The sequence below is a fragment of the Rhipicephalus microplus genome, chromosome 1 (genome assembly GCF_043290135.1).
Source record: "Rhipicephalus microplus isolate Deutch F79 chromosome 1, USDA_Rmic, whole genome shotgun sequence".
NCBI lineage: Eukaryota > Metazoa > Arthropoda > Arachnida > Ixodida > Ixodidae > Rhipicephalus > Rhipicephalus microplus.
The window spans coordinates 32,189,721-32,210,207 of NC_134700.1; positions in this window are offsets into that span (position 1 = coordinate 32,189,721).

The window sequence follows — 20,487 nt, forward strand, 5'->3', positions numbered from 1 at the left end:
TGACACGGAGGTATTTTTGGTCATCCACGTGAAGGTTCAGGAAATAGGCTTGCTCTAGGCTGAGGCCGGGGTTGGCTACGCAGGGCATCAGCGGCACCCTCTCGTCCTGTAATAAGAGCAATTATGATTTCTCATACACTGTTTTCAACACAGTAAGTCAGCACATTTTTTTTCAAATGCATTTCAGATGGTTGCCAAAGTGGCTGGGATGTTTGGCATTGAATGGTCCAGCTATACTTAAGCAAAATAACTTACACAAATAACAATATTTGTTCATCTACTATGACCACACTGGAAAAAGTTGTTCAGGCATTGTGGCAGCAAAATTTTCAGCGTCGTACTGCCTGAACAACTTCATTGATAAACTCCAAACTCACGCCGAGAAAACGCCGCTCTATCACGGTGGTTGTTAAAGGCCTTGCGGCCGTAGACAACATTGAAAATTAAAAAAATCAACTCATAAGTGCTGTCACACCTTCTTCGTTATTACTGACACGGAGGTCTTTTTGGTCATCCACGTGAAGGTTCAGGAAAAAGGCTTGCTCTAGGATGAGGCGGGGGTTGGCTACGCAGGGCATCAGCGGCACCCTCTCGTCCTGTAATAAGAGCAATTATGATTTCTCATAAAATTATGTTCGTGCTGTTCTGGCAGCACCATATATGAAGAATGTGTAATGTGTATCCTTTGAAATGGCGTGTATTTTTGCACTGAAATTGTAGCATACAACCCATACATTCCAATAATTTCGCATGATAAAGATAAGATAGTTTTGCAGCCTACAGCGAATTGCCGAATTGAGGTGAAGTGTAAGACTACAGCTTAAAAATGGCACTTACGAAACCCTGAACTCACCTAAGAATCGAATTCCTTATAGGGTAATGAGCCAGTGTGAAAAACAATTTTTAAAGTGCAATGTTCAGAACATGTAGCATTATTCAAAACGCACAAGAAGCTTACCTCTTCATGTACAAACAGTGAAGGCATCTCTGCTTGCTCTTTTACATGAGAACAAATTATCTTGGGCGTGGCACTAGCGAAGATGTCTGACGAAAGTAAAATATTTACTTACTTTATTCATGCCTCTAACAATTTGAGGTATTGTGACAATTCAGCAATCATTGCAATTCTGACTGCCTCTATAAGGGCATCAAAAATGAACAATTTTGTCGTTCTTTGTACCCTCACAAGAAGCTCCGATCATGGCATCTGATCCAAATTTGACGCTGTGCTTCCTATTTGCCTGCTTCCTAGACGTAAGGCTGCGAACATGTATTTTGTGCACCCTATGTAGCACAGAAATTCGTCGTCTATAATTCAATCATCTTAAGTCATTGTAATTTACTAGAAGATGTCATAGCGTGCCCAGTTTTTGAAGAGTCGCGGGCCTGAAATAGGCACCGCCTAGCACGTAAGAAAGTATTTCTTTTTAAAAAAATTCTTCAAAGCTTGCTTTTGAGAAAAAGCGTCTGGCATATTTCGACAGCCAAGCCCATCCTCTCATGGCAATCAGGGGCACACTATTAGCGAAAATTGACCATGAGATTCAAAAACTTAACCCGTGCCTAATACTCATTTAACCACAATCAAGAAAGTACGAGCGCTCGAACGACACCAACGCGCGCGGACGCCATCTAGGATGCAGCAGCCATGGCTTTTGCTAGAGCTACCGCACATAGCTCCCACAGTCGCTTATACTCTCTCGATTCCGTTACAACACCGAACGTTATCGCAGATGTAAGCAAAGCACGAAAACAGCAAACAGAAACGAGGGAAAACAACGCACCGTGATGGCCACAACAACGCACTTTTGGAAGTCTACTAGATGTTTCCCTTTTGCTGTTGACACGTGTCTTAAATATTCTAAAAGACCGACGCGCACGTGTTGGGAGCATCTAGCATATCAGCACCTCAAACTATACCGTCTTTAGGAAAAAAAAAACCAATTCGTACAGTGCACCTCTGTACATAAATTTTTCTTTTTCTTTCTTTTTCATACGCTTACACCTTCAGAAGCACGTTGCACACTTGAGTATTCATAGAAATGTTATTACGATGTAGACTAAAGCGCATCTTGAAACAATATAAATCACTTTCAGCAGTGAAGAGACAATGTGCGATCAGCAACTAATCGCACCCTTGTTAAGTGATCACATGACTCACTGTATCAGTGATGCAGGCACTTACACAACATCGCGCATAGCATTGTGAACTCGTTAAGTTACACGTTTAATCGGGCATCTGCAACAGGCCCGCGAACGCATGCTGATGTAAATGGCTGGCAGTCTACTTCGGCAGAGCTGCGGCAGGCGCCCAGCTGGCGCTTTATGATTACTACCTACGAAAACAGTAAACTCTCCGTTAACAGGCCCACGTAGTCCGTGTCCGCCACTCCATGAATATTCCTAAATCCGAACGTCGCTTCAAACAGGGTGTCATGCGCGACCACCATTGAAGATGCACCTGTTAGCTAGAACTAACACAGCGACCAAGACTCCAGACCAACGCAACGCATTTGAAAGACGGATGAGACAGTGAGAGCAACGTTGAGAGAAAGAAGGAGGAGGCACTGGCGGCGGCGCCGCAGCTGTCGATGCAACTATTCGCTTATCTACACCGCCGTTGCGGAGGCAACGCTGGCCAGGGTGAGCGGGGGGAGCGGGAAGCACGCCAAGAGGGCGCCGAACGGCAAACACTATGGCATATACGGCGGGTGGTGGTTCGACACAGAAGGTAATCAACTTGCACTTCAAGAATGACTCCTTCTAAATGGCAACTTTCCTTACATCCAGCCATAACAGCAGCGCACGTTATTTACCAGCCTCACGTGTTTGAGTACTTTCACAGAATGCGACTGTTGTTGGCGAAAAATAGTGAAACAAAACTTGTGGAAAACAAAGTGCACTCTGGAGAAGCCGGAAACAATAATTATTTTGTTTTCGGTGGCATTAGCGGGAGAGCATCGCTACACCTTTTTTCAGAAGAATTTTTTTTTTCGCATTGTCCGTGTCTGGCATTTCCGCATATGGCGCCGCAAATACTGAATGTGTAATCGAAGCTGGAACAAATTCATCCACATTCGTCGATGTTTAGAAGGTTTGTCACACACTACGAAACATGCCGAGGTTGTTATAACAAACTTCTTGCTGACCACATAACCAGCACATAATTCCATATGGTTGCCCAATGAGCTAGCTAAGCACCTGTAGCAAAGGCAAGACACGTTCTTTTTAAATGTTGTTAATCTAAATCATGGTTGTGCATGAGCACAGCCACAGCTTTCCATGTGTATTGGTCATAACCTACGTTTTCGAGCGTAGAAGCGCCTAAGCGTACCTAATCAGCTACCACCGCAAGCTCGTAAGCAATGATGAGGTACTAGAATGTGCAGCTGTTTTCCATGTACTGAATAGTCCGTGTACAGTGCGTTGACCACGGCTATTCCTCAAGCGACCTCGCATATAGACTGCCAGTCTAAGTCTAATTAGGACGGAGGCGAAAAAGTAGAAGCTTGTGTACTATGCGATATCATCGCCCACTAAAGGACACCAAATGGTCCAAATTTCTGAAGCTTTCTACTACGGAGACCCTCATAATCATATCGAGGTTCTTGGGGCGTAAAATCCCAATTATTATATTTATGTGTTCTTCTTTTGCTGCATATTCCATCTGATGAATCATGACCTACACCCTTCTCAGGAACAAAAGCACCCTTAGAGCCTATTTTAGGGTGCTATCGAGGCAAGCACCCAAACAAAGGGGCGCTTTTTTTTTAATCGACCATTTATGGGTTTTAAACGGGTGTTGCAAAAAGTGCTTTCTGTAAAAGCACCCTTTTTACGCCCTTTTGCCTTTGTATTTTGTATTTTCGACCTCTGCCAGTGCCAGAAAAGACCTTTTTTGCTGCCAGCTGGATATCTTCACGCAACCAAAGTCCCCCCTGAACCATTTCATCGCGTGAGACTCGACCTTTTTGACCCTTTTCCGATGACTACACTGGGAAATAAAAGGATCGCCATCGCCACAGACTATGCGACCCGTTACGTGATAAAAAAGGCCACACGAACCAGCTGCGCCACTGACGTCACTGATTTTCTTCTTCATGACATCATCTTACACCACGAAGCACCCCTACAGCTGCTCACGGGCCGCGGCCGCTCTTTCTTGTCCAAAGTTGTGGACGACCTCCTTCGATCGTGTGCTACAGCTCATAAACCATCTACCGCCTACCATCCAAAAACCAATGCCCTAACTGAACGTCTTAACCGCACACTCACAGAGAGGCTTTCAAAGTACGTCTCCGAAGGTCAACCTGATTGGGAAACCACGTTGGCCCATTTGACTTTCGCATATAATTCCTCTTTACATGACACCTCAGGATTCTCACCTTTTTATCTTTTGTATGGTCGCGACCCATACTGCCATTTGAAACCACCTTACCCCTCAAGCCATCTGCTTCCGAGTACACTCGCGAAGCCATTGATTGGGCTCACATGGCTCGTCAAGGTGCTCAGTCTCGTCTCACTAGGTCACAGGATATGCAAAAAGCCCGCTACGACCACCGGCATCGTAATATAACGTTTGCCCCAGGTGACCGCGTGCTCCTCTGGTCACCATGTGGCCGTGTAAGTCTCTCCGAAAAACTTTTGTCCCGATACACAAGATCCTATTTAGTCTTACGTGAAGTTAGCGACGTGTACTACGCGATAGCGCCATTTCACTCCAATACGTCACAAAGTCTGTCACTTGTTGACATTGTCCATGTTTCGCGCATGAAACCCTACTCCTGGCGCACTTCTGCGGACTCGCGCCGAGACGGCACTCCAGCGCCCGGGGGTCCTGTAACCGAAATTATGTAAAAGAAGAGGAAGAACACAATCAGCTAAGAGGCACGCGAAAGTGCGAATCAGTCATTGTGACTCTTGCCTGTAGCATTTCCTCTATAAAAGCATTTTGTACAGAAGTCACTGACCCCGTGACAATATCTTCTTGGCACAATAAAACCTATCAATTATCAATGGTGAACAGACATGGTCATTTAAAGCCGACACAGGCAGGCGGAAAAAAGTGAAACCATGTGTTAGGTGAACTAAAGAACAAGTAAACATCCAAGACATGTGACACTTCTCTAGCAACGCATAAATTGCGATGTTACTTAGCCACAGCAGCAAGTGACAAAAGCGCTTACCGAATTGGCTGGCTCCATAAAGCTAAGCTTTGAGTATTCCGCTGCTTTGTTCGTAACAATAACCCTGCCTTTTGCACAAATTAAGTTAGACAGAGGCACATCGCCATCGAGTGTTCACCGCGAGGGTATCTTTTATAACAGCTCAGAGGCTTTTGAACGTGGCCCCACACAAGCGTTGTGGGCAACGCAGCTTTCCTTTACACGCAACTATTTAAAAAAGACTACCTGCCTATTGTTTCATTCAATGCATACGCTGGCATCAGGTAGAGTTTGTTGGTGATGGTCAAATGGATGGATGCATGGAAACATTGCTAGTCTTGAAGTTTACTACTTGACGTTCAGCGGGCCAGATGAAACAAAGTTTGCAATGGCGTTTGTTTCATAATATGCTCGTTTCATTTCCGAAAAAATACCATTGAAATTTGACTGTTTTGCCTTGTTTTCTATTGGTGGCTGTCTTCACTATCGCATAAATATAGTAGACACGTGCAAACCGCTTTAGAAACGAGCCTGACAGCAATAGAAAGTAGAGCGAGAGCAGAAATATGCTTGGCTTACCAATCGGATGCAACGCTGCCTCATCTTTCTACGTTCTTTCTTTTTTTTCTATACGTCCTCCTTTTTACATATTGTTGCACTTTAATATACATCAGTTCCGCCAGCACCTTTGGTTTTTTTTGTTATTGATTTGTGGGGTTTAACGTCCCAAAACCACCACGTGTGTTTTTTTTGTTAGACAAATATATTTCCTTAGTGTGCAGGAAATGTTTTAGAATAAGATTTAGCAGAGAGATAGGACAGAGCGCATAAACAGAGCCAATTCTATTGCACAGATGGCGGGAATATATATACCGTCAAGAGGGCGAGGAGCTCACACATAGAAGAAAGGACAAATGATGGCAAATGCGCCAGACCACCTCAGTCTAGTCTTAAAACGACAACTTGACTGAAAATCTATCTGTATTCATTATCGAACAGATTCACAGGTACCTTTTCAGTTAAGTTGTCCTTTCAGATTGGTATAAAGTGGTCTGGAGCATGTGTCATTATTTCTCCTTTCTTCTGTGTGGGATCTGCTTACCCTCTTGTCTGTATATATATTCTCATCTTCTGCGCAATAAAATTGGTTGTACGTGTGCGCTCTGACCTACAACATTCTCTGAGCACTAAGGAAGTATATTTCTCTCGATAAGTGCAATACCAACTAGTTAAAGTTGCCACTCCTCTGCTTTTGTTACGGCCATGCGCGCACGCACCACATCTACCAACCACCCCTCTCGTCTGCGGGAGCTGCACAGAAGTGCGCGCTTTCACCGCCGAAGTGGCCATGGAAACTCCAGCGATGGTTCCCTATAATAGACACGTTTCAGATGCAGTGGTGCGGGCTCCGAAGAAAAAGAATTCTTCGAGAAAGATAACTTCGACATAGTAAACTTTCAACGACCCCTTTTCTTGAGATGAGTGATAGCAGTCAAACCTGATAGGCTCAATATCAGCACTATGGAGAGGACCCATGAAAACTGGAGATGGCCGGACAGCAAAGACGTAATTTTGTACTCAATTGAATCCACTAGGCCAGTAGGCAAACGGAGTGTCTTCGAGGTTAAACATCTTAATTGAGAGGAGGTACATGTATGAATGAATTTTCATGCAACTGTGAGGTTGCTAAAACAGAAACCAGTTGTCGACAACTTAAATGAAATTTTGATAGTGTAGCTTTGTATTGCCTTTTTTTCAAATCTTATTCAGCCAAAAACAACGTCACAGAGTTGCGCCACACGATGTAGAGTCATTTGCCCCACTTCACCTTCCCACCTCAATAGAGCCATTTGTATCAAAAATGCGTATCAGTAGAACACTCCGTCATGCGATGGAAAGTTTTTTAAATGTTGCGCCGTTATTCATTTGTCTTTATATTGACGATTCTCTAGCGAGAGAAGGAAGACATGGTAAATCTGTCGCAAAGTAACTCAATTCAACAGTAGTGCAGGTCTTCGACATCTAAGCTAATTTCACTGCATGTCTTGGGATCATTCTGCCGCAGAAAAATCACAATAGCCCCTGAATCGGGCACAAAAACAGAATCATAATAACGCTATGCCGTGCTCTGAAAAGAACTCATGACCGCTGTTAATCGCTGAAACATGAAGTCAATGACCAGGCAAAGTTCACGGAAGTGATAGGACTAAAATGTCAGTGAACCTCATATGTTTTACTTGAAATCAATTTATGTTGGCATTTAAAATTAAATATTGCTTCAAAGCAGTGTTTGCATTGACTCATGCTGCACCAGCAGATGGCAATATTTTCCTAAAGGTACACTAAAGAGAACCAATGTCTCAGTTTAAACTGAAAGCTGTACACCGAGACCTCTCATGCCATAAGTTCATTATCCTCGGAGAAAATGAGGGTTGAAGTATAATTTTAAATTTCGTGATGCTGAAATTTTAAAAATGTATTGTATTTTCGCAACATTGACTTGATGAATGTTTCTGAAATTTTTATCTTAGATTCATCACACCGACAGATGACAGTGTACTTACCTTTTATGAATAATATCTACGCAAGACCCAGTACACGCATTTGTGTTTCAGATGTCACGTGGTTTCGTGCGAGAAGATCAAGGCGGCATCTCCACCCGCATTTTCTTTTCGCACATTTTCTCACTTGCCAAGCGTCGTGTCGTGGTACATTTGATATTTCCTGAATTGTGAATTTGTACTTTGCTTATACACGAAAATTGTTTTCCGCTTTACTATCTTTTAAAAGTATGCCAAGACAATTTTGAGACGTCGCAAAAGGGGCATTTTAGTTTCCTCGGTATGCAAGTAGTATTACCACTTGCCACACAATAGTCAGTCAGCATGCATAAGATAGTTACTTTGATTTTGATGTTTTCGTTGCAGAATATTGGCAAGCAATGGAATGAACATTATTGTGACGAGTCAACAAGGTTCCTCCGTGGTTGCAAACAGATTTTTCATGCAGCCTAAATCACAGAAATCACTGTCATGGTCAATAAAGACAATGCACTCATCGCTTCTATGTACTACGAGCAGATCACTTATCTGCCCTTAGTACGTAGCGAATTGCCAACTACCTGCAAAGTCATACTGCCTTGTCAAGTCACGGAGAAGCCACGCTTTTGATATCGAAACTTAAAGTGTCTTTTATAGGTAGAGGTAATAAAAATATATGCGATGATTTCCGAGGAAACACAGAGCTCTCTTCTTGAAACCAATCGTATTCTATAGAACAACGATCCTAAATAGCCCCGCCGTGGTGGTCTAGTGGCTAAGGTACTCGGCTGCTGACCCGCAGGTCGCGGGTTCAAATCCCGGCTGCGGCGGCTGCATTTCCGATGGAGGCGGAAATGTTGTAGGCCCGTGTGCTCAGATTTGGGTGCACGTTAAAGAACCCCAGGTGGTCGAAATTTCCGGAGCCCTCCACTACGGCGTCTCTCATAATCGTATGGTGGTTTTGGGACGTTAAACCCCACATATTAACCAATCAATCAACGATCCCAAATAATGAAAACTCGTATCAGTACTCCTTTAAGTGATGCCAGTAAGATTAATCGGGAAAGGAATATTAGATGGTTTGGCAGTATGTATTTCGGTTCATGCTCGTTGACCTGATCAATTGTGAATAATAATGAATGGATGGTAGATCACAGCCAGTATATAGGCGCTCACTAGCTTCCTGCTTTTATGGCGTAAGCAGCCGCCGCGAGTAAAATATAGCTGTTTTTATACAGTGAGAACGCACTCCGCATGAGGGCGTCGAGTTCCAGCTCTTGAAAACGCCTTTGGCCGCATAGACATTGGATTGTAAATCAGCTGTCCCCGGCCACTTTCTCTTGCCAATTACTTTTCCATTTGTAAGAAGCACTGAGAGTTGTAGAGGTGTGTGCGGGCACAGCCTGCATTTTTTGCACTCATGCAATGCATAAGGAATGCGCGCACGCAACGGCACAAAAACTTTTCAGGCTCTAACACATTCTATTCGCTGACTTTGAAAGTGCTTGAAGCTCTTGTGGTTGCAATTATCATTTAGGCGCGTGTAAAGAACCCCACTTGGTGAAAATAATCAGTCTTCCACTATGTCGTCCTTCATAAACATATCAGTAAAATACCGTCCTCAAACAAAAATCCTTGACATTCGCAAATGAATCTTGAGCCTTACATTGAAGATTCGCTGCTACTGGCCTGTCCGGAAAGTGTGCACAAGAGGCACGCGGAAGGGTCGGCGCTTATTACTTCTGAAATATTTCTCAGCATTCTTCTAGTTAATTGCATAAAACTGTTAATGGATCAAAATGACATGCCATCTGGCTTCTTTTAAAAGCCTACACAAAAGCATTTATGGTTAGAAAAAATTTCGCTACTTCAGCTAGAAGCATCACGACAGAGTTTCGCCAACAGTGCTTTTTTTTCTTCGGGTGCAATGAAAATATATTATTACTAATGAGAACATTTTCTGATTCTATAATATTTTATTGTTCTCCTGCATCTCTGGCAAGCCCTATTGCATATGAAAATGTTTCACATCTTTTCATCTGCTCTGAAGATTGCATCTGGGCTTGTGTGACCTTGGTATTTTATACGTTTGCAAGGATTCAGCGTGGTGTGCTTCAGCTTGGGGTTCTTTTTGTTCTGCACTAAAACGACTTTCTAAAACTGTATCACTACATGCACTTTATGTGTCTATATTTTGGGTTTTAGTATTGAACAATAATTATTTTTGTTGTCATTTTAATCACTATTTTATTACTCTTGCTATTGCGATTGCTGTTTACACCTTTTTGTGAAATATAGTAGTCATCCATATTATGCTTTTTACTTTCACCTTTTTGAAGTACCTATTTCAATAAGCAATGTGTGATTCCTTGAACAAAAGAACAAAAATGAGGAAAATTTATCATTTTCATGCGCACTGCTTGCCGGCATGTGTATTCGAAGGAAACTTTTCCACAACTACTTCTGTAAAAAAAGAGAGATTATGTTATCTGTCATTTAGTCTGCCAGTTGGAGACAGATTATGTGGCCGAGCCTTATGAACACGACGCACAATGGTACATGCATGCAGAATGAAATATTTATCAATTCACTCATTTCTTGAAGTATCAGAAAGAGTTGTCAAATATGCTTCCTTCCATGATTCTATTGCGTTGTTACCACCAGGAAATGCAACATAAGAAATGAACTTGGGCATTATTTGATTGCGCTAGCCTGTCTTGACAATGGATGTTGGCGAGTTATTTTGGAGCGAGACTTCGGCAATAGGGAGAAGCAGAGCCTCAATCCTGTGCACAGACCATAAAGAAAGCAAGCGTGAGCCTCCAGACCGGCCGCACATAGATATACTCGCGACAACAAAGAGAAACAATGACGATTTAAATTGACAAAGTGTGGTCTGAAAACTCTAATGCTACAAGTTTCACTGTCATCATTTCGTTTTTATTGAAGAAAACTCTACGTTGAAATTTCAAAGTTAAACTTCATGCTTAAACATTTGCCAGGGATGCAACAATTCAAACAGAATTTGGAGCAATTTTCCGAGCAGCAAAATGTTACTTTTGGAGCACTAAAGCCCAATTTTAGAGCAGGTTACAAAAACATTAAATTTTTTTTACCACGATAGACCAAATTTCAAGCAACTTGCGAAAGAAGGCTTGGATTTTTAAATATATATATATATATATATATATATATATATATATATATATATATATATATATATATATATGACGCTATAAAGAATGGGCGACGTGGCCTGGCTCATACGCCATGTTTATTCTACTCTGACTTCTTCTTCCTCGGCCTCTACCTTCAGTCACTACCTACTTACGTTACACATATATATATATATATATATATATATATATATATATATATATATATATATATATATATATATTTATTTATTTATTTATTTATTTATTTATTTATTTATTTATTTATTTATTTGTATATGCAAGCCATTTAACATTCCCTAACTGATGCTTAGCGAATATGAGCACTGATAATTCAACAAAGTAGAATTTTCTTTATTAACCCCCCTCAGCAAACAATGTTAGGGTCCACATTATAAGTCACCATGTCTGTCCAGTTGTTTGACAGAGTATTAGAATTTAAATGTGGATCCCCCAAGATAGTGAGAGACCGTCAGGGGGCCACGGAGTGCAGACACGCATGTTGCGTCGGCTCCGCAGATTTTCAGTAATTCTCAGCGTGAAATCGAAAAATTGACGGACGCCTTCTTACGGTGAAGAAAGTGGAAGTTCCACGGAACCCCGCGATACCACTCTCAAGTAGGTGGACGCTTAATTTTTGGCACATTGACCACATTTCTGTAACGCCGACGAACGCACGGCGCCGTTGCCTACTGCTGCTGTGCATAATGCCCTTGGCCTAGTCCATGGACGCTAACGTCTTGAGCCCCTTCAAGGCGGCGTCTTATCGGGTTAATGCCATAGAATGGCTACGATGAGCGTGGATGGCGAAGATGTCACGCAACAAGAGTATGAGAACGAAGCAGGTTGGCGCCTTGTGAACAGAGGAGGACGAGCCAACAAAGAAACCACAACGCATGAAGCCAAGGACCAAGAAACGCACTTCTCAAGCGAGAACGCGGTCAGTAATAGGTGGAGGAAGGAACAGAGAGCAAAAGAAGTTGTGGCTGCGAGCAGGATGCCCCGTCTGCCGAAGGAAGATCACAAGATAATTGTGCGCCCACGTGACGGCTTCAAGGTCACTGACTACGGGATCAATCGTCTAGAATGCTGCGTCACCTACGCCGCTAAAATACCCAGGGATGAATCGGAATAAGACACGGTATGTGCCAACTATATACGAAACATTCTTGTGGTCAGCACACCATCAGAGGAGCGCGTCGAAAAATACAAAACCATCGCTCAACTGAAGATTGGGGCAAAGAATTCGAAGCCAATGCGTACGAGTCACCTCCGGAAGATACATTTAAAGGGGTGATCCGAGGAGTAACGCAGGATGTGTCTCCAAGAGAGATCGTGGAAATGCTGGTAACCCCGAGAAATTCGACAGTCTTCATGGCCAAGAGGATGGGAAACACTACAAACGTCATCGTCCTATTCGATGGGCATCGCGTTCTAAGTTATGTGAGCGACGGAAGAGCACTGGTCAAGTGCTCACTATATTGCAAGAAAATAGACGTGTGCTACCAGTGTGGACGCCTTGGTCACAGAGCTGACGTCTGCCCGAGCCCGAATAGCAGAATATGCAGAGGGTGTGGCACTGAGAACCCACCGCAGGAGCACGAGTGCGAAGTGAAGTGCCAGCTGTGGGGCAAAGACCACCTGACGGCAGATCGCCATTGCAAGGCCAGATTTAAGGTACCGTACCTAGTGAAACGACGCCACTGGGAACGAGCATGACGGGAGGAAGAAGAAGCACTTTACTACGAGACGGAAGCGAAAGCACTTCACAGGCAAAGATGGGGCGACTCAGGTCAACGATCGGAACATCGGACGCGGGACGCATCCGGACCAGAAGCCTTCACCAAGCTTCAAGCGCAAAACAAAAACCGCTCTACGTTTACTACCACCACATCTATGTCGAGATCCAGATCGAGGTCCAGATCGAGGTCCAGATCGAGGTCTAGACCCAAGACCGGCAATACCGGGTCTCCCCGATCAAAGGAGGAAGGAGGATCCCAAAGCTCAAAAGGACCGAGCGGCATCCGTGGCACCGCGGGACCCTTCCAGGTGAGCTGGGCTGATGTAGCTTCCGGGGCGCGCACGGAGGCAAAGGCTGCTTTTCAATGTAGGATTAAGGCGCTAGAGAACGAATTGGCGCAGATCAGGCAGAACAATGTTGCATTTAAGAATGAGATTAGAAAACTCAGGGAAGAATATGTTTTTCTGAAAAACGGAGGGGTTACACGCAACGAGGAAACCTCACACGTTATAATGGAGGAAAAAGGCGCAGCAATGAAGGAAGAGGTAGCAGCCCTCACCCCTGTTAAACGTAAACCAGAGAACGCTCCGATTAAAAGCGTGGTAAAGAAACCAAAAGCAGTGGCGACACCACAAGAATAACAGGAGGAATTCGCAAACACCATGAAAGCCGAAATGAAACAAATTGAAAGAAAATTGCAAACCCAGCTCGAACAACAACAAGTTAGATTTGAGGCAAACATAGAGGCCAAAATCGAGGAGCTAGGCAAGACAATATTGCAGAACGTGCAGCAAATGGTGGCTGATTTCGATGTCAAGCTAGCCATATGTGGATTGCAGTCAAGTGGTGAGGGCACAGTTTAGACGTCTTTTAAACCGTACGCTAGGACCTTGGTGCCCACCGAAGGATTAGAGAGCCTGTAACGCCACCATGGACAGACAAAATAGCTACACGATTTCGCAATGGAATTGTCGAGGATATAATCGAAAACAATACATTTTGCAACAACATCTTAAAGACACCAGCACCCTTCATGTTTTGATGGTGCGAGAAACGCACGGGCTGGTCAAACTGTCGGGATATAAGTCATTCGGCAGTGCTGATGGGGCGACAAAGGTATTAGCAACGTTGGTTAAGCAAAATCACGCGGTGGTGCAACATGACACGGAAATCAAGGCAATAAATCACATTCTTCTCGAACTCATACCCACGCAAAAATTTTTGTATTGAATACTTACAGCAGTCCTAAATGCAAAAAGCACAAATTCCGCACGCTGTTTCGAAAAACCCTCGCTATAACGGGCAACCGGGCGCTAGTGATTGGAGGAGATTTCAACGCCCCACACGGTGCATGGGGATACAGGATCGAAACCCAGAAAAGCAGGAACTTGTGGTTGGACGCACAGGAGGAGGGCCTGACGCTCTTGACCAATCCATTCATTCCTACAAGAACAGGTACTAGCGTTTGCGCGGATACCACGCTAGATTTGACGTTCACCAAGAATATACTGGACACGCAATGGACCAATGCGCAACACGACTTGGGAAGCGATCATTTTATACTTGAAATAACGGTGAATGCAGGGCCACGGAAGACAAAAGGCAGACAACTTAAACTTGTCGATTGGGACAAGTTCCAAAGCATCAGAGAGGAGCCCGACGAAAAGATACGGAGTATTGAGGAATGGACCAAAAAATTAAAACGAGACGTGGAGGCCGCTACGCAAACGGTGCCACCGGAGGCGCAGCTAGAGTATGTAGACAATAAGCTTCTCCACATAAGGGAAGCTAAGGAAGGTTTACAACGGAGGTGTACAAACCAAAGGCACAACCGGACACTTCGTAGAAAGATAGCTAAATTGAACAGAGATATAGAGCAACACGCCCAGCAGCTGTGCAGACAACAGTGGGAGGAAAAGTGCAATGACATGGACAACCAGATAGGAATGGCGAAAACGTGAACCATCCTTAGACATTTGTTAAACCCGGGCGGAAACAAGTTGGCAGAAAGGCACAATAATAATCGGTTAATACAAAGATATCAAGGTACAGAGCTGGACTTCCTGAATGAAATCGAGAAAACATACATCTCTCAAGCGCTTCCCGTTACGCACCCTGATTACACAGGGCTGGCAAATGATGATTTAGACAACGATATCGGGGAGGCCGAAGGGAGGGCCGTCTTGTAAAAACTCAATACTAGATCAGCACCTAGACCAGATGGCATAACTAACAAAACGCTACGCAATTTGGATGACGAGTCCATAACTAAGTTAACTGAATTCATTAACAAATCAGTTTTCGCCTGTAGATCAAAACAACATTGAGAGGAAGTGACAGTAGCTAGGGCCCATTATACAGACGTAATCTATAGGCAAAGAACCCTGTGAATTGAGGTCGCGGGTGGCCGGGGCATGGCCAGAAACTTTTTTCGAAGTGTGTGCCACCATGATTAGAATGAGTCCCAGCTAGGCAAGCTAATAATGCCACGTTCCATTTCCCAAGTTTTCGTTATCGTCCTAAAACACCACACGATTATCAGCGCAGACCGTGCCTGCAGTTTTTCAGAAGGTTCCGGACTGTAGTAGATCATTTCGATAAGATCACGCCCACTGTGCGAACGGTACAGATTGTCCTGGAACCTGAGCCAGCGCCAGCGATAACGCTAGAACATTCGATGGCAAGAGTATAAATGCCGACGCGCTTCGCCACTTGTCAGTAGTTGTTGATCGAAAGCCGACGCTCTGTTCGCCGCTATCAGTCCGAGACTGCTATCTGTGCGATACTGCTGCTGTAATTGAACTTTCCTTTTACCGGGCACAGGTTCGCCCAAATAAACAGTTAAATCCCAACACGAAGTCTCCTGTCTTCGGCCACGTCACGACCCCGTGACATCTGGTGGAGGTGCTGCTTCGTTCATGTACCGGACGCCCCCGTAAAGCCGTGAACCCAGCCCATGTCGCGGAGAAGATACCGACGCCAACCAGGAGCAGCGAACAAGCCGCCGACAGCAAGGGCTACCACCGGAGTACGGGCTTCTGCAAGACAAGGCGCGGAAGACCAAGACCATCACTGCGACTGCAGCGACAATGACAACCGCATTGTCCCAGCCCACGATGGTCATGCATCAACCCAGGGAACCACCAATTTTCCATGGGTCATCGTTCGAAGACCAGGAGTCCTGGCTAGAAACATACGACCGTGTGGCTGCCCTCAACCACTGGAACCATGACGAAAAGCTGCGTCGTGTGTTCTTCTATTTGGAAGACACCGCAAGGACCTGGCTCGAAAATCGGGAGTCAACGCTCCGAACGTGGGATGTTTTCTGCGGCGCATTCCTGCAAACGTTCGCGAGCGTCGCTCGCAAAGAGAGGGCCGCTGCTTAATTAGAGACCCGGGTTCAGCTACCAAACGAAAATGTCGCCATTTTCACAGAAGAAATGACCCGACTATTCCGTCACGCTGACCCAGACATGCCTGAGGAGAAAAAAGTTCGTTTCCTCATGCGAGGGGTCGAACAGGAGCTCTTTGCAGGACTGATGAGAAACCCACCGAAAACCGTACAAGAATTTGTAGCCGAAGTGACCACCATCGAAAAAACCCTGGACATGCGCACCAGACAGTATAATCGTCGCCTGACTCCAGAATGCGCTGCTGCTCAAGTCATTGACTCCGACAACCTGCGTGAAACGATCCGAGCGATCGTGCGGGAAGAGCTGCGCAAACTGTTGCCTTCGGCGCAACCTCAAGTGGATTCGATCGCCGACATTGTGCGAGAAGAAGTTCGGCAATCGCTTCGAATTCCCCAAACACTACTGCCCGAGCCAGAAACTATGAGCTACGCCACTGCAGTGCGCCACAACACTCCTCCCCGTCCACGCCGAAACGCCGCCCCGTCGCACTTCCGTCGCCAGACACCACCGCCGCCACCACCCCCACCGACGACCTACCGTTCGCCAGCGGGCCAGCGCAGTGCGCCGAGGAAAACCGACGTCAGGCGCACCCCTGACCACCACCCACTGTGCTACCACTGCGGCGAGGCGGGGCACACTTACCGCCGTTGCCAGTACCGACAGATGGGACTGCGTGGCTTCGCCGTTGATGCACCATGTCCGCAGCCAGGGGAACGGGCACGTGACATCACCGACTGCCTGGCAGAAACTCAATGGAGACCACGAAGTCCTTCCCGTTCGCCGTCGCCCAGCCGCCGCATGTCACCGCACCCCCGGCAGTACTCCGGCCCAACACGGGGCCGGTCTCCTAGCCCGTATCCGAGAAACTAAGGGCAGCAACCGGTGGAGGTGCGGTTGCTGTGCGACGAACTACCGAAGATCCTCTGACGACGACGCCGCCGCGACGGAGCTTTCCGAACACAACGCCAACCAGGAAAAGCCCGGACGGCGAAAGCTCACTTACCGAAGGCGGCCTGACGACGCAACATGGAAGCAGCGGAACAAGCTGACGCAGCCGTGACCCGACGCCACGCCCTAACTGTAATGCGAGACGGCGAACTAGCGACCTCGACGTTCTTATCGACGGCCACAGTGTAACTGCTCTCCTCGATACTGGAGCTGACTATTCTGTCATCAGTGGGTCGTTCGCCGCGAAGTTAAAGAAAGTTAGGACAGCTTAGAAAGGCCCTGAAATCCGCACAGCTGGAGGTCATCTCGTAACGCCTGCAGGAATCTGCACAATGAGAGTCATCATTAACGGCCGTATTTATCCTACAGACTTCGTAGTCCTACAGCGTTGCTCGAGAGATGTCATCCTTGGCATGGACTTCTTATGCCTCCGTGGTGCTGTCATCAACCTAAAAACAAAGTCGATAACGTTATCTACAGAAGAAGCACTACCGCCGCGCACGCCGTCAGGACACCATGCCTTGAATGTGCTGGAAGAACAAGTCACCATTCCGCCTCGCTCAAGCGTCATTATTTCAGTCGGCGCTCCTAAATCACCTGACTTGGAAGGCGTCGTTGAAGGCAGTCAGCATCTGTTGGTCACCCGAAATATTTGCGTCGCAAAAGGAATTGCAGAGCTGCGGCGAGGCAAAGCAACGGTTATGCTCACGAATTTCAGCAATGAGTACAAACATGTGAACAAAGGAACAACGGTCGCATACATCGAAGAAATTGTCGAAGCCACCAGTGCTTTCGCCCTCGCCGATTCTGCGGAACCTGCTCAGAGGAACCAAGCCCCTCCCATAGCTTTCGACGTCCATCCCAGACTTCCGAACGATAAGCAAGCACAGCTCAAGGCCCTGCTCCTGCAATACGAAGGTTGCTTTTCATCGTCATCGAAAATTCGGCAGACCCCAATCACGAAACATCGCATCATAACCGAAGAAAACGCCAGACCACTTCGTCAGAGTCCGTACAGAGTTTCGACGCGAAAACGTGAGGCCATGAAGATACAAGTTGATGAAATGCTGCGGAATGACGTTATCCAGCCGTCCAAGAGCCTATGGGCGTCCCCCGTGGTGTTAGTGAAGAAAAAGAATGGGACCCTACGTTTCTGCGTCGATTATCGCCGCCTAACAAAATCACAAGAAAGGACGTGTATCCTATCCTACGAATAGACGACGCACTTGATCGGCTCCATAACGCCAAGTACTTTTCGTCAACGGACCTCAAGACTGGCTATTGGCAAATCGTAGTCGACGAAAGTGACCAAGAGAAGACGGCGTTTATAACACCGGACGGCCTCTTCGAGTTTAAGGTGATGCCCTTCGGCCTTTGCTCAGCGCCTGCAACTTTTCAACGCGTTATGGATACAGTACTGGCAGGACTGAAGTGGCAGACTTGCCTTGTGTACTTGGACGACGTCGTCGTGTTTTCCTCGAGTTTCGACGAGCATCTTCAGCGCCTTGAAGCTGTACTTCAAGCCATCAAGACGTCCGGACTCACACTGAAGCCAGAAAAGTGCAGATTTGCGTATGAGGAGCTCTTGTTTCTGGGGCACGTTATCAGCAAGTCTGGAGTTCGTCCCAATCCGCGGAAAACAGCCGCCATCGCCAACTTCCCTCCGCCCACTGACAAGAAGGCCGTGCGCCGATTTCTGGGCCTGTGCGCCTATTATAGGCGGTTCGTGAAAAACTTCGCCCGCATCGCCGATCCTCTCACTAACCTTACCAAGGCCGACGTAGAATTCAAGTGGGAAACGCCACAGGAACACGCTTTCCAGGAGCTTAAACACCGCCTCCAGACGCCTCCCTTACTTGCCCATTTCGACGAATTCGCCGAGACAGAAATACATACTGACGCAAGCAGCGTAGGTGTTGGCGCCGTTCTTGTGCAGAGGGCAGACGGACTTGAAAGGGTTATTAGTTACGCCAGCCGATCGCTATCCAAAGCAGAAGCAAATTATTCCACAACAGAAAAGGAGTGCCTCGCCATCATCTGGGCTACGTCGAAATTTCGCCCCTACCTCTACGGCAGGCCCTTTAAAGTTGTGAGCGACCACCACGCCTTGTGTTGGCTAGCCACCTTGAAGGACCCTTCAGGTCGCCTCGCACGATAGAGCCTGAGACTTCAAGAATATGACATTACTGTCATTTACAAGTCCGGCAAAAAACACTCCGACGCCGACTGTCTCTCTCGTGCGCCTGTCGACCAACCGGTACCTGACGACCCGGATGACGACTACTCCTTGGGAACGATAACTACAGACGACTTCGCTGAACGACAGCGGGCCGACCCGGAACTTAAGGCCCTGATAGAATACCTCGAAGGCAGGACCGCCGAAGTCCCGAAGGTACTCAAGCGCGCACTTGCGTCGTTCTTCCTACGAAACGGTCTTCTACAAAAGAAAAACTTTTCACCGCTTCGAGCTAAGTACCTCCTTGTGGTGCCTTCGGCGCTGCGACCAGAACTCCTGCAGGCCCTGCACGACGATCCGACGGCCGGGCACCTCGGCGTTTCCCGCACGCTCGCGAGGATACAAGAAAGGTACTACTGGCCACGTCTTACCACCGACGTCACTCGTTATGTGAGGACATGCCGTGACTGTCAGCGACGCAAGACACCGCCGACAAGGCCAGCGGGACTTCTGCAGCCAATTGATCTACCTTGTCGACCTTTCCAGCAGATTGGTATGGACCTACTAGGGTCGTTCCCGACGTCGGCTTTCGGAAACAAGTGTATCGTGGTAGCTACCGACTACCTCATCCGCTACGCCGAGACAAAAGTCCTGCCAAAAGGCAGTGCATCCGAGGTAGCTAAGTTCTTCGTCGAAAATATCGTACTACGTCACGGCGCTCCGGAGGTCCTTATCACCGACAGAAAAACGGCATTCACTGCCGACTTAACTCAAGCGATCTTGGCATAAAGCCAAACAAACCACCGCCGGACGACAGCGTACCACCCACAGACCAACGGCCTCACCGAGTGGCTTAACAAGACGATCGCCGACATGCTGTCAATGTAGTACGTCGATGTCGAACACAAGACATGGGACGCCATTCTTCCGTATGTGACCTTCGCATACAACACGGCGGTGCAGGAGACGACGCAAATATCTCCATACAAATTGGTCTACGGAAGGAGCCCGGCAACGACGCTCGATGCCATGTTACCCAACGTCACCGACGAAGAAAGCCTCGATGTGAGCGAGTACCTTCAACGTGCCGAAGAAGCTCGACAACTTGCGCGTCTCCGTATCAAGAATCAACAGACGATAGACAGCCACCGTTACAACCTTCGATGACGCTTCGTGGAATACCAGCCCGGTGAACGTGTTTGGGTGTGGACGCCGATACGCCGACGTGGACTAAGTGAAAAGCTTTTGCGACGCTACTTCGGACCGTACAGGGTGGTTCGACGTCTCGGCTCACTTGATTACGAGGTTGTCACCGACGGCATCGTGCA